General features: G+C 40.0%; 2 non-coding genes across 2 annotated transcripts; both read right to left on the reverse strand.

Annotated features, from left to right (window-relative positions):
* Positions 1-2,350: 2,350 nt before the first annotated feature.
* Positions 2,351-2,458, reverse strand: LOC112798590 (small nucleolar RNA R71). Its single transcript, XR_003200196.1, has one exon. It is a non-coding gene; the product is annotated as a small nucleolar RNA R71 (small nucleolar RNA).
* A 10,190-nt stretch (positions 2,459-12,648) lies between these two features.
* Positions 12,649-12,756, reverse strand: LOC112798926 (small nucleolar RNA R71). Its single transcript, XR_003200521.1, has one exon. It is a non-coding gene; the product is annotated as a small nucleolar RNA R71 (small nucleolar RNA).
* Positions 12,757-12,970: the final 214 nt, after the last annotated feature.

Here is a 12,970-nt window from a genome sequence, read left to right on the forward strand (position 1 = left end):
GACCCTTACTCGCGTAAGGTTTATTACTTGGACGACCCAGTGCACTTGCTGGTTAGTTGTGCGAAGTTGTGTAATGCCATGGTATTGAGCTACCAAGTTTTTGGGGTTCATGACCGGGGATTATGAGAGTTCTGAAAAGTATTGTTCACAATTTCGCGCACCAAGTTTTTGGCGCCGTTGCCGGGGATTGTTCAAGTTTGGACAACTGACGGTTCATCTTGTTGCTTAGATTAGGTATTTTTTTTTCGAAATTCTTGAAGATGAATTCTAGAGTTTCATGATGATTTGTTGAAATCTGGCTGGCTGAGAAGCCATGTCTAATCTCATTGGACCGAGATTTCAACTTATCATCACAAGAGCTTGTTGATTTTTATCAATCTTGCTTTTGGAGCAGTGATCTGCTAAGGCTTAGCTGGCCATTGGTCATGTCTAGTGTTTTGGACCGAAGCTTTCTTTGGAAGCTTGGCTGGCTGTGAAGCCATGTCTAATTCCTGAACCGGAGTCTTAGACTAGCATTGCACTGATTCCTGGAATTCTCATTAAGAATTTTGATATCTTTTTCCACTTAATTTTCGAAAAACACAAAAAAAAAATTACAAAATTACAAAAATCCATAAATGTTTCTTGTTTGAGTCTAGTGTCTCATGTTAAGTTTGGTGTCAATTGCATGTTTCTGTTCTTATTGCATGCATTCATTCATGTGTCTTAAGGATCTTCAAGTAATTCTTGATGATTTTTCGTGCTCTGATCTTTAAATTCAATTGACTTGAGTGTTTTGTGTGTCTCATATGCATTCTCATTAGTGTCAGTAGTATACAAACTGCTAAGTTTGGTGTCTTGCATGCATTGTTTGATTTTAGTTGCATTTTGATTATTCCTTATTATTAAAAATCCAAAAATATTTTTAATTTGTGTCTTTTCAAGTCAATAATACAGAGAATTGAAGATTCAAAACATACAGCAGAGGAATTGCACAAAAAAGCTGGGCGTTCAAAACGCCCAGTGAAGAAGGACAGACTGGCGTTTAAACGCCAGCCAGGGTACCTGGTTGGGCGTTTAACGCCCAAAGAGGTATAGTTTTGGGCGTTAAACGCCAGAATGTGCACCATTCTGGGCGTTTAACGCCAGGATGGCTAGAGGGGGAAGATTTTGTTTTTTTTTTGCAATTTTTTTAAGTTTTCAAATCTTTTCAAAATCAAATCTTTTTCAAATCAATTTTTCAATCAAATCCTTTTCAAAATCAATTTCTTTCCTTACTTACTATCAATTAATGATTTGATTCAAACATTTCAAGTATGTTGCCTTTTCTGTTGAGAAAGGTTTAATGTTTGAATCATATCTTTTCTTGTTAGTCAAGTTTTTAATTTTCAAAATCAAATCTTTTTAAAATGTTTTTCAAATCATATCTTCTCAATCACACTTTTTTTTTAAAAAAAACCAATCATATTTTCTTAACCACATCTTTTTTTTTAAAATAGTTTTCAATCAAATCCCTTTGATTTTTAATTTCAAATCTTTTTCAAAAATCACTTTACTTCTTTCCCACTTTCATTTTCGAAAACTAAGTAATGTTTTTCAAAAATGTTTTCAAAATTTCTACTTAATTTTCGAAAAGTACTTCCCTTCTTCTCACATCCTTCTATTTATGGACTAACACTATTCCTTAATGCAAAATTCGAACTCCATCTTCTTTGATAAGTTCGAATTTTCTACTTCTGTCTTCTACTCTTCTTTTCCTCTGACACTTCAAGGAATCTCTATACTGTGACATAGAGGATTCCACATTTCTTGTTCTCTTCTCTTTCTTATGAGCAGGAGCAAAGACAAAAACATTCTTGTTGAGGCTGATCCTGAACCTGAAAGGACCTTGAAGAGAAAGCTAAGAGAAGCCAAAGCACAACTCTCTTTAGAGGACCTGACCGAATTCTTCAAAGAAAAAGAACACATGGCAGCCGAAAACAACAACAATGCCAACAATGCAAGGAAGGTGCTGGGTGACTTTACTGCACCTACTCCCGATTTCTATGGGAGAAGCATCTCTATCCCTGCCATTGGAGCAAACAACTTTGAGCTTAAGCCTCAATTAGTTTCTCTAATGCAACAGAATTGCAAGTTCCATGGACTTCCATTGGAAGATCCTCATCAGTTCTTAGCTGAGTTCTTGCAAATCTGTGACACTGTCAAGACTAATGGGGTTGACCCTGAGGTCTACAGACTTATGCTATTCCCTTTTGCTGTAAGAGACAGAGCTAGAACATGGTTAGACTCTCAACCTAAAGAAAGCCTGGACTCTTGGGAAAAGCTAGTCAATGCCTTCTTGGCAAAGTTCTTTCCACCTCAAAAATTGACTAAGCTTAGAGTGGAAGTCCAAACCTTCAGACAGAAGGAAGGAGAATCCCTCTATGAAGCTTGGGAAAGATACAAACAATTAATCAGAAAGTGTCCCTCTGATATGCTTTCTGAATGGAGCATCATAGGTATTTTCTATGATGGTGTCTCTGAATTATCCAAGATGTCTTTGGATAGCTCTTCTGGAGGATCTCTTCATCTGAAGAAGACGCCTACTGAAGCTCAAGAACTGATTGAAATGGTTGCAAATAACCAATTCATGTACACTTCTGAAAGAAATCCTGTGAACAATGGGACTAGTCAGAAGAAAGGAGTTCTTGAGATTGACACTCTGAATGCCATATTGGCTCAGAATAAAATATTGACGCAACAAGTCAATGTGATTTCTCAAAGTCTGTCTGGAATGCAAAATGCACCAAGCAGTACTAAGGAAGCTTCATCTGAGGAAGAAGCTTATGATCCTGAGAACCCTTCAATAGAAGAGGTGAATTACATGGGAGAACCCTATGGAAACACCTATAATCCTTCATGGAGGAATCATCCAAATCTTTCATGGAAGGATCAACAGAGACCTCAACAAGGTTTCAATAACAATAATGGTGGAAGAAACAGGTTTAGCAATAGCAAACCTTTTCCATCATCTTCTCAGCAACAGACAGAGAGCTCTAAGCAGAATACCTCTGACTTAACAACCATGGTCTCTGATCTAATCAAAACCACTCAAAGTTTCATGACTGAAACAAGGTCTTCCATCAGAAATTTGGAAGGACAAGTGGGTCAGCTGAGCAAGAAAATTACTGAACTCCCTCCTAGTACTCTCCCAAGCAATACAGAAGAAAATCCAAAAGGAGAGTGCAAGGCCATCAACATGGCCGAATTTTGGGAGGAAGAAGAGGCAGTGAACGCCACTGAGGAAGGCCTCACTGGACGTCCACTGGCCTCCAATGAGTTCCCCAATGAGGAACCATGGGAATCTGAGGCTCAAACTGAGACCATAGAGATTCCATTGGACTTACTTCTGCCATTCATGAGCTCTGATGAGTATTCTTCCTCTGAAGAGGATGAGTATGTCACTGAGGAGCAAGTTGCTAAATACCTTGGAGCAATCATGAAGCTGAATGACAAGTTATTTGGAAATGAGACTTGGGAGGATGAATCCCCTTTGCTCACCAAAGAACTGGATGACTTGTCTAGGCAGAAACTGCCTCAAAAGAGACAGGACCCTGGGAAGTTTTCAATACCTTGTACCATAGGCACCATGACCTTCAAGAAGGCCTTGTGTGACTTAGGGTCAAGTGTAAACCTCATGCCTCTCTCTGTAATGGAGAAGTTAGGGATCTCTGAGGTTCAAGCTGCAAGAATCTCACTAGAGATGGCAGACAACTCAAGAAAACAAGCCCATGGACTTGTAGAGGATGTTCTGGTTAAAGTTGAAGACTATTACATCCCTACTGATTTCATAGTCCTAGAGACTGGGAAGTGCATGGATGAATCCATCATCCTTGGCAGACCCTTCCTAGCCACAGCAAAGGCTGTGATTGATGTTGATAGAGGAGAGTTGATCATTCAAGTGAATGAAGAATCCTTGGTGTTTAAGGCCCAAGGACACCCCTCTGTCATCATGGAGAGGAAGCATGAAGAGCTTCTCTCAAAACAGAGCCAAACAGAGCCCCCACAGTCAAACTCTAAGTTTGGTGTTGGGAGGTTCCAACATGGCTCTGAGCAATTCTGAGGCTCCATGAGAGTCCTCTGTCAAGCTACTGACATTAAAGAAGCGCTTGTTGGGAGGCAACCCAATGTTTTATAATTAACTTTTTTCTTTTGTTATTTTATGTCTTTTGTAGGTTGATGATCATAAGAAGTCACAAAATCAATGAAAAAAGCAAAAACAGAATGAAAAACAGGAAGAAAAACAGCACACCCTGGAGGACGCACCTACTAGCATTTAAACGCCAGTGAGGTTAGCTGTTGGGCGTTTAACGCCCAGTCTGGCACCATTCTGGGCGTTTAACGCCAGAAAAGGGCACCAGACTGGCGTTAAACGCCAGAAATGGGCAAGAAGCTGGCGTTAAACGCCAGAAATGGGCACCAGCCCGGCGTTTAACGCCAGAAATGGCTCAAAACGTGATTTTGAATGCCATTTGGTGCAGGGATGACTTTTTCTTGACACCTCAGGATCTGTGGACCCCACAGGATCCCCACCTACCCTACCACTCTCTCTCTCTTCTTCACCCATTCACCAATCACCTCAACACCTCTTCCCCAAAAACCCTTCACCTATCAAATCCCATCTTTCTCTTTACCACTCACATCCATCCTTCATAAAACCCCACCTACCCCCACCATTCAAATTCAAACCACTTTTCCACCCAAACCCACCCTCAAATGGCCGAACATCCCTCTCTCCCTCTCCTATATAAACCCTCCTTCACTCCTTCATTTTCACACAACATACACACCACTTCTCCCCTTCTTGGCCGAAAATTAAAGCCATTCCCTTTCCCATCATTTCTTCTTCTTCTACTCTCTTCTTTCTTCTTTTGCTCGAGGACGAGCAAACATTTTAAGTTTGGTGTGGTAAAAGCATTGCTTTTTGTTTTTCCATAACCATTTATGGCATCCAAGGCCGGAGAAACCTCTAGAAAGAGGAAAGGGAAGGCAAAAGCTTCCACCTCCGAGTCATGGGAGATGGAAAGATTCATCTCAAGGGTGCATCAAGACCACTTCTATGAAGTTGTGGCCTTGAAGAAGGTGATCCCCGAGGTCCCTTTTTCACTCAAAAAGGGTGAATATCCGGAGATCCGACATGAGATCCGAAGAAGAGGTTGGGAAGTTCTTACCAACCCCATTCAACAAGTCGGAATCTTGATGGTTCAAGAGTTCTATGCCAATGCATGGATCACCAAGAACCATGACCAAAGTGTGAACCCGAATCCAAAGAATTATCTTACTATGGTTCGGGGGAAATACTTGGATTTTAGTCCGGAAAGTGTGAGGGTGGCGTTCAACTTGCCTATGATGCAAGGAGATGAACATCCTTACACTAGAAGGGTCAACTTTGATCAAAGGTTGGACCAAGTCCTCACAATCATATGTGAAGAGGGCGCCCAATGGAAGAGAGATTCAAGAGGAAAGCCGGTTCAATTGAGAAGGCATGACCTCAAACCCGTGGCTAGAGGATGGTTAGAGTTTATACAATGCTCAATCATTCCCACTAGCAACCGGTCCGAAGTTACCATAGACCGGGCTATCATGATCCATAGCATCATAATTGGAGAAGAAATAGAAGTTCATGAGGTTATAGCCCAAGAACTCTATAAGGTGGCGGACAAGTCCTCTACCTTGGCAAGGTTAGCCTTCCCTCATCTCATTTGTCACCTCTGTTATTCAGTTGCAGTTGACATAGAGGGAGACACCCCTATTGATGAGGACAAGCCCATCACTAAGAAGAGGATGGAGCACACAAGAGACCCCACTCATCATGAGATCCCTGAGATTCCTCAAGGGATGCACTTTCCTCCACAAAACTATTGGGAGCAACTAAACACCTCCCTAGGAGAATTGAGTTCCAACATGGGACAACTAAGGGTGGAGCACCAAGAACACTCCATCATCCTCCATGAAATTAGAGAAGATCAAAGAATCATGAGAGAGGAGCAACAAAGACAAGGAAGAGACATTGAGGAGCTCAAGCACTCCATAGGATCTTCAAGAGGAAGAAAGAGCCGCCATCACTAAGGTGGACCCGTTCTTTGATTTCCTTGTTCTTTATTCTTCTGTTTTTCGAATTTTATGCTTATGTTTATCTATGTTTGTGTCTTGTGATCATTAGTGTCTTAGTGTCTATGCCTTAAAGTTATGAATGTCCTATGAATCCATCACCTCTCTTAAATAAAAACGTGCTTAATTGAAAAAGAAAGAATTGCATGAATTTTGAATTTTATAACAGTTTAATTATTATGATGTGGTGGCAATATTTTTGTTTTCTGAATGTATGCTTAAACAATGCATATGTATCTTGAATTTGTGGTTCATGAATGTTGGCTCTTGAAAGAATGATGAAAAAGGAGACATGTTACTGAGGATCTGAAAAATCATATAAATGATTCTTGAAGCAAGAAAAAGCTATGAAAAAAAAATCGAAAAGAAAAAAAAAAGAAGAAAACGAAAAAAAGAAGAGAAAAGAAAGAAATAAAGTTGTGATCCAAGGCAATAAGAGTATGCTTAAGAACCCTGGACACCTCTAGTTGGGGACTTTAGCAAAGCTGAGTCACAATCTGAAAAGGTTCACCCAATTATGTGTCTGTGGCATGTATGTATCCAGTGGTAATACTGGAAGACAGAGTGCTTTGGGCCACGGCCAAGACTCAAAAAGTAGCTATGTTCAAGAATCATCATACTTTACTAGGAGAATCATTAACACTATCTGGATTCTAAGTTCCTAAAGAAGCCAATCATTCTGAATTTCAAAGGATAGAGTGAGATGCCAAAACTGTTCAGAGGCAAAAAGCTAAAAGCCCCGCTCATCTAATTAATACTGATCTTCATAGATGTTTTTGGGATTCATTGCATATTCTCTTCTTTTTATCTTATTTGATTTTTAGTTGCTTGAGGACAAGCAACAATTTAAGTTTGGTGTTGTGATGAGCGGATAATTTGTACGCTTTTTGGCATTGTTTTTAGTATGTTTTTAGTATGATATAGTTAGTTTTTAGTATATTTTTATTAGTTTTTAGTTAAAATTCACTTTTCTGGACTTTACTATGAGTTTGTGTGTTTTTCTGTGATTTCAGGTATTTTCTGGCTGAAATTGAGGGACCTGAGCAAAAATCTGATGCAGAGACTGAAAAGGACTGCAGATGCTGTTGGATTCTGACCTCCCTGCACTCGAAGTGGATTTTCTGGAGTTACAGAAGCCCAATTGGCGCGCTCTCAACGGCTTTGGAAAGTAGACATCCTGGGCTTTCCAGCAATATATGATAGTCCATACTTTGCCCAAGATTTGATGGCCCAAACCGGCGTTCAAAGTCACCCTCAGGAATTCCAGCGTTAAACGCCGGAACTGGCACCCAAATGGGAGTTAAACGCCCAAACTGGCACTAAAGCTGGCGTTTAACTCCAAGAAGAGTCTCTACACGAAAATGCTTCATTGCTCAGCCCAAGCACACACCAAGTGGGCCCAGAAGTGGATTTTTATGTCATTTACTCATTTCTGTAAATCTTAGGCTACTAGTTTTCTATAAGTAGGACCTTTTACTATTGTATTTTCATCTTTTGGGATTATTTTAGATCCTTTGATCATCTTTGGACATCTAGTTCTTAGATCATTGGGAGGCTGGCCTCACGGCCATGCCTAGACCTTGTTCTTATGTATTTTCAACGGTGGAGTTTCTACACACCATAGATTAAGGTGTGGAGCTCTGCTGTACCTCGAGTATTAATGCAATTACTATTGTTCTTCTATTCAATTCCGCTTGTTCTTGTTCTAAGATATCACTTGTTCTTCAACTTGATGAATGTGATGATCCGTGACACTCATCATCATTCTCACCCATGAACAAGGTGACTGACAACCACTTTTGTTCTACAAGCAACCAAGGCTCTAGTGAATATCTCTTGGATTCTTTAACCGGAATCTTCGTGGTATAGGCTAGAACTGATGGCGGCATTCAAGAGAATCCGGAAGGTCTAACCTTGTCTGTGGTATTCTGAGTAGGATTCAATGATTGAATGACTGTGACGTGCTTCAAACTCCTAGTGGGCGGGGCGTTAGTGACAGACGCAAAAGAATCGATGGATTCTATTCCGGCCTGACCGAGAACCGACAGCTGAATTCCGCGTGCTGTGACAGAGCATATGCAATCGTTTTCACTGAGAGGATGGGAGGTAGCCGTTGACAACGGTGAAACCCTACACAAGCTTGCCATGGAAAGGAATAAGAAGGATTGGATGAAGACAGTAGGAAAGCAGAGAGACGGAAGGGAAGGCATCTTCATGCGCTTATCTGAAGTTCCTACCAATAAATTACATAAGTACCTCTATCTTTATCTTTGTGTTATTTTCGTTCATCATCATATCCATTTGAGTCTGCCTGACTAAGATTTACAAGATGACCATAGCTTGCTTCATACTAACAATCTCCGTGGGATCGACCCTTACTCGCGTAAGGTTTATTACTTGGACGACCCAGTGCACTTGCTGGTTAGTTGTGCGAAGTTGTGTAATGCCATGGTATTGAGTGGTGCGCGAAATTGTGAACAATACTTTTCACAACTCTCATAATCCCCGGACATGAACCCCAAAAACTTGGTGGCTCAATACCATGGCATTACACAACTTCGCACAACTAACCAGCAAGTGCACTGGGTCGTCCAAGTAATAAACCTTACGCGAGTAAGGGTCGATCCCACGGAGATTGTTAGTATTGAAGCAAGCTATGGTCATCTTGTAAGTCTTAGTCAGGCAAACTCAAATGATAATGGTGATGAACGAAAATAACACAAAGGTAAAGATAGAGATACTTATGTAATTCATTGGTAGGAACTTCAGATAAGCGCATGAAGATGCCTTCCCTTCCGTCTCTCTGCTTTCCTACTGTCTTCATCCAATCCTTCTTACTCCTTTCCATGGCAAGCTTAAGCAAGGGTTTCACCGTTGTCAGTGGCTACCTCCCATCCTCTCAGTGAAAGCGATTGCATATGCTCTGTCACAGCATAGCGGAATTCATCTGTCGGTTCTCAATCAGGCCGGAATAGAATCCAGTGATTCTTTTGCGTCTGTCACTAACGCCCCGCCTTCAGGAGTTTGAAGCACGTCACAGTCATTCAGTCATTGAATCCTACTCAGAACACCACAGACAAGGTTAGACCTTCCGGATTCTCTTGAATGCCGCCATCAGTTCTCGCATATACCACGAAGACTCTGATCTCACGGAATGGTTGGCTCATTTGTCAGACGAGCACTCGGTTGTCAGGCGATCAACCATGCATCGTGCAATCAGGAATCCAAGAGATATTCACTAGAGCCTTGATCGCTTGTAGAACAAGAGTGGTTGTCAGTCACCTTGTTCTTGGGTGAGAATGATGATGAGTGTCACGGATCATCACATTCATCAAGTTGAAGAACAAGTGATATCTTAGAACAAGAACAAGCGGAATTGAATGGAAGAACAATAGTAATTGCATTAATACTCGAGGTACAGCAGAGCTCCACACATTAATCTATGGTGTGTAGAAACTCCACCGTTGAAAATACATAAGCATAAGGTCTAGGCATGGCCGTGAGGCCAGCCTCCCAGTGATCTAAGATAGCATAAAAATGAAGATAGCTACCAAAGTCTACAAATACAATAGTAAAAGGTCCTACTTATAGAGAACTAGTAGCCTAAGGTTTACAGAGATGAGTAAATGACATAAAAATCCACTTCCGGGCCCACTTGGTGTGTGCTTGGACTGAGCAATGAAGCATTTTCGTGTAGAGACTCTTCTTGGAGTTAAACGCCAGCTTTAGTGCCAGTTTGGGCGTTTAACTCCCATTTGGGTGCCAGTTCCAGCGTTTAACGCTGGGATTCCTGAGGGTGACTTTGAACGCCGGTTTGGGCCATCAAATCTTGGGCAAAGTATGAACTATCATATATTGCTGGAAAGCCCAGGATGTCTACTTTCCAACGCCGTTGAGAGCGCGCCAATTGGGCTTCTGTAGCTCCAGAAAATCTACTTCGAGTGCAGGGAAGTCAGAATCCAACAGCATCTGCAGTCCTTTTTGGTCTCTGAATCAGATTTTTGCTCAGGTCCCTCAATTTCAGCCAGAAAATACCTGAAATCACAGAAAAACACACAAACTCATAGTAAAGTCCAGAAAAGTGAATTTTAACTAAAAACTAATAAAAATATACTAAAAACTAACTATATCATACCAAAAACATACTAAAAACAATGCCAAAAAGTGCATAAATTATCCGCTCATCATTGAGCTACCAAGTTTTTGGGGTTCATGACCGGGGATTATGAGAGTTGTGAAAAATATTGTTCACAATTTCGCGCACCAAGTTTTTGGCGCCGTTGCCGAGGATTGTTCAAGTTTTGAGCAAGCTTTTGGTAACATCAGTGCCAAGATCCGGCAACAAGCACCAAGTTTTTGGCGCCGTTGCCGGGGATTGTTCAAGTTTGGACAACTGACGGTTCATCTTGTTGCTTAGATTAGGTATTTTTTTTTTCGAAATTCTTGAAGATGAATTCTAGAGTTTCATGATGATTTGTTGAAATCTGGCTGGCTGAGAAGCCATGTCTAATCTCATTGGACCGAGATTTCAACTTATCATCACAAGAGCTTGTTGATTTTTATCAATCTTGCTTTTGGAGCAGTGATCTGCTAAGGCTTGGCTGGCCATTGGTCATGTCTAGTGTTTTGGACCGAAGCTTTCTTTGGAAGCTTGGCTGGCTGTGAAGCCATGTCTAATTCCTGGACGGGAGTCTTAGACTAGCATTGCACTGATTCCTGGAATTCTCATTAAGAATTTTGATATCTTTTTCCACTTAATTTTCGAAAAACACAAAAAAAAAATTACAAAACTACAAAAATCCAAAAATGTTTCTTGTTTGAGTCTAGTGTCTCATGTTAAGTTTGGTGTCAATTGCATGTTTCTGTTCTTATTGCATGCATTCATTCATGTGTCTTAAGGATCTTCAAGTAATTCTTGATGATTTTTCGTGCTCTGATCTTTAAATTCAATTGACTTGAGTGTTTTGTGTGTCTCATATGCATTCTCATTAGTGTCAGTAGTATACAAACTGCTAAGTTTGGTGTCTTGCATGCATTGTTTGATTTTAGTTGCATTTTGATTATTCCTTATTATTAAAAATCCAAAAATATTTTTAATTTGTGTCTTTTCAAGTCAATAATACAGAGAATTGAAGATTCAGAACATACAGCAGAGGAATTGCACAAAAAAGCTGGGTGTTCAAAACGCCCAGTGAAGAAGGACAGACTGGCGTTTAAACGCCAGCCAGGGTACCTGGTTGGGCGTTTAACGCCCAAAGAGGTATAGTTTTGGGCGTTTAACGCCAGGATGGCTAGAGGGGGAAGATTCTGTTTTTTTTTTTGCAATTTTTTTAAGTTTTCAAATCTTTTCAAAATCAAATCTTTTTCAAATCAATTTTTCAATCAAATCCTTTTCAAAATCAATTTCTTTCCTTTTTCAAAGATACTTACTATCAATTAATGATTTGATTCAAACATTTCAAGTATGTTGCCTTTTCTGTTGAGAAAGGTTTAATGTTTGAATCATATCTTTTCTTGTTAGTCAAGTTTTTAATTTTCAAAATCAAATCTTTTTAAAATGTTGTTCAAATCATATCTTCTCAATCACATTTTTTAAAAAAAAAACCAATCATATTTTCTTAACCACATCTTTTTTTTTTCAAAATAGTTTTCAATCAAATCCCTTTGATTTTTAATTTCAAATCTTTTTCAAAAATCACTTTACTTCTTTCCCACTTTCATTTTCGAAAATTAAGTAATGTTTTTCAAAAATGTTTTCAAAATTTCTACTTAATTTTCGAAAATTACTTCCCTTCTTCTCACATCCTTCTATTTATGGACTAACACTATTCCTTAATGCAAAATTCGAACTCCATCTTCTTTGATAAGTTCGAATTTTCTACTTCTGTCTTCTACTCTTCTTTTCCTCTGACACTTCAAGGAATCTCTATACTGTGACATAGAGGATTCCACATTTCTTGTTCTCTTCTCTTTCTTATGAGCAGGAGCAAAGACAAAAACATTCTTGTTGAGGCTGATCCTGAACCTGAAAGGACCTTGAAGAGAAAGCTAAGAGAAGCCAAAGCACAACTCTCTTTAGAGGACCTGAACGAATTCTTCAAAGAAAAAGAACACATGGCAGCCGAAAACAACAACAATGCCAACAATGCAAGGAAGGTGCTGGGTGACTTTACTGCACCTACTCCCGATTTCTATGGGAGAAGCATCTCTATCCCTGCCATTGGAGCAAACAACTTTGAGCTTAAGCCTCAATTAGTTTCTCTAATGCAACAGAATTGCAAGTTCCATGGACTTCTATTGGAAGATCCTCATCAGTTCTTAGCTGAGTTCTTGCAAATCTGTGACACTGTCAAGACTAATGGGGTTGACCCTGAGGTCTACAGACTTATGCTATTCCCTTTTGCTGTAAGAGACAGAGCTAGAACATGGTTGGACTCTCAACCTAAAGAAAGCCTGGACTCTTGGGAAAAGCTAGTCAATGCCTTCTTGGCAAAGTTCTTTCCACCTCAAAAATTGAGTAAGCTTAGAGTGGAAGTCCAAACCTTCAGACAGAAGGAAGGAGAATCCCTCTATGAAGCTTGGGAAAGATACAAACAATTAATCAGAAAATGTCCCTCTGACATGCTTTCTGAATGGAGCACCATAGGAATTTTCTATGATGGTCTCTCTGAACTATCCAAGATGTCTTTGGATAGCTCTGCAGGAGGATCTCTTCATCTGAAGAAGACGCCTACTGAAGCTCAAGAACTGATTGAAATGGTTGCAAATAACCAATTCATGTACACTTCTGAAAGAAATCCTGTGAACAATGGGACTAGTCAGAAGAAAGGAGTTCTTGAGA

The sequence above is a fragment of the Arachis hypogaea genome, chromosome 4 (genome assembly GCF_003086295.3).
Source record: "Arachis hypogaea cultivar Tifrunner chromosome 4, arahy.Tifrunner.gnm2.J5K5, whole genome shotgun sequence".
In the NCBI taxonomy this organism is placed as follows: Eukaryota; Viridiplantae; Streptophyta; class Magnoliopsida; order Fabales; family Fabaceae; genus Arachis; species Arachis hypogaea.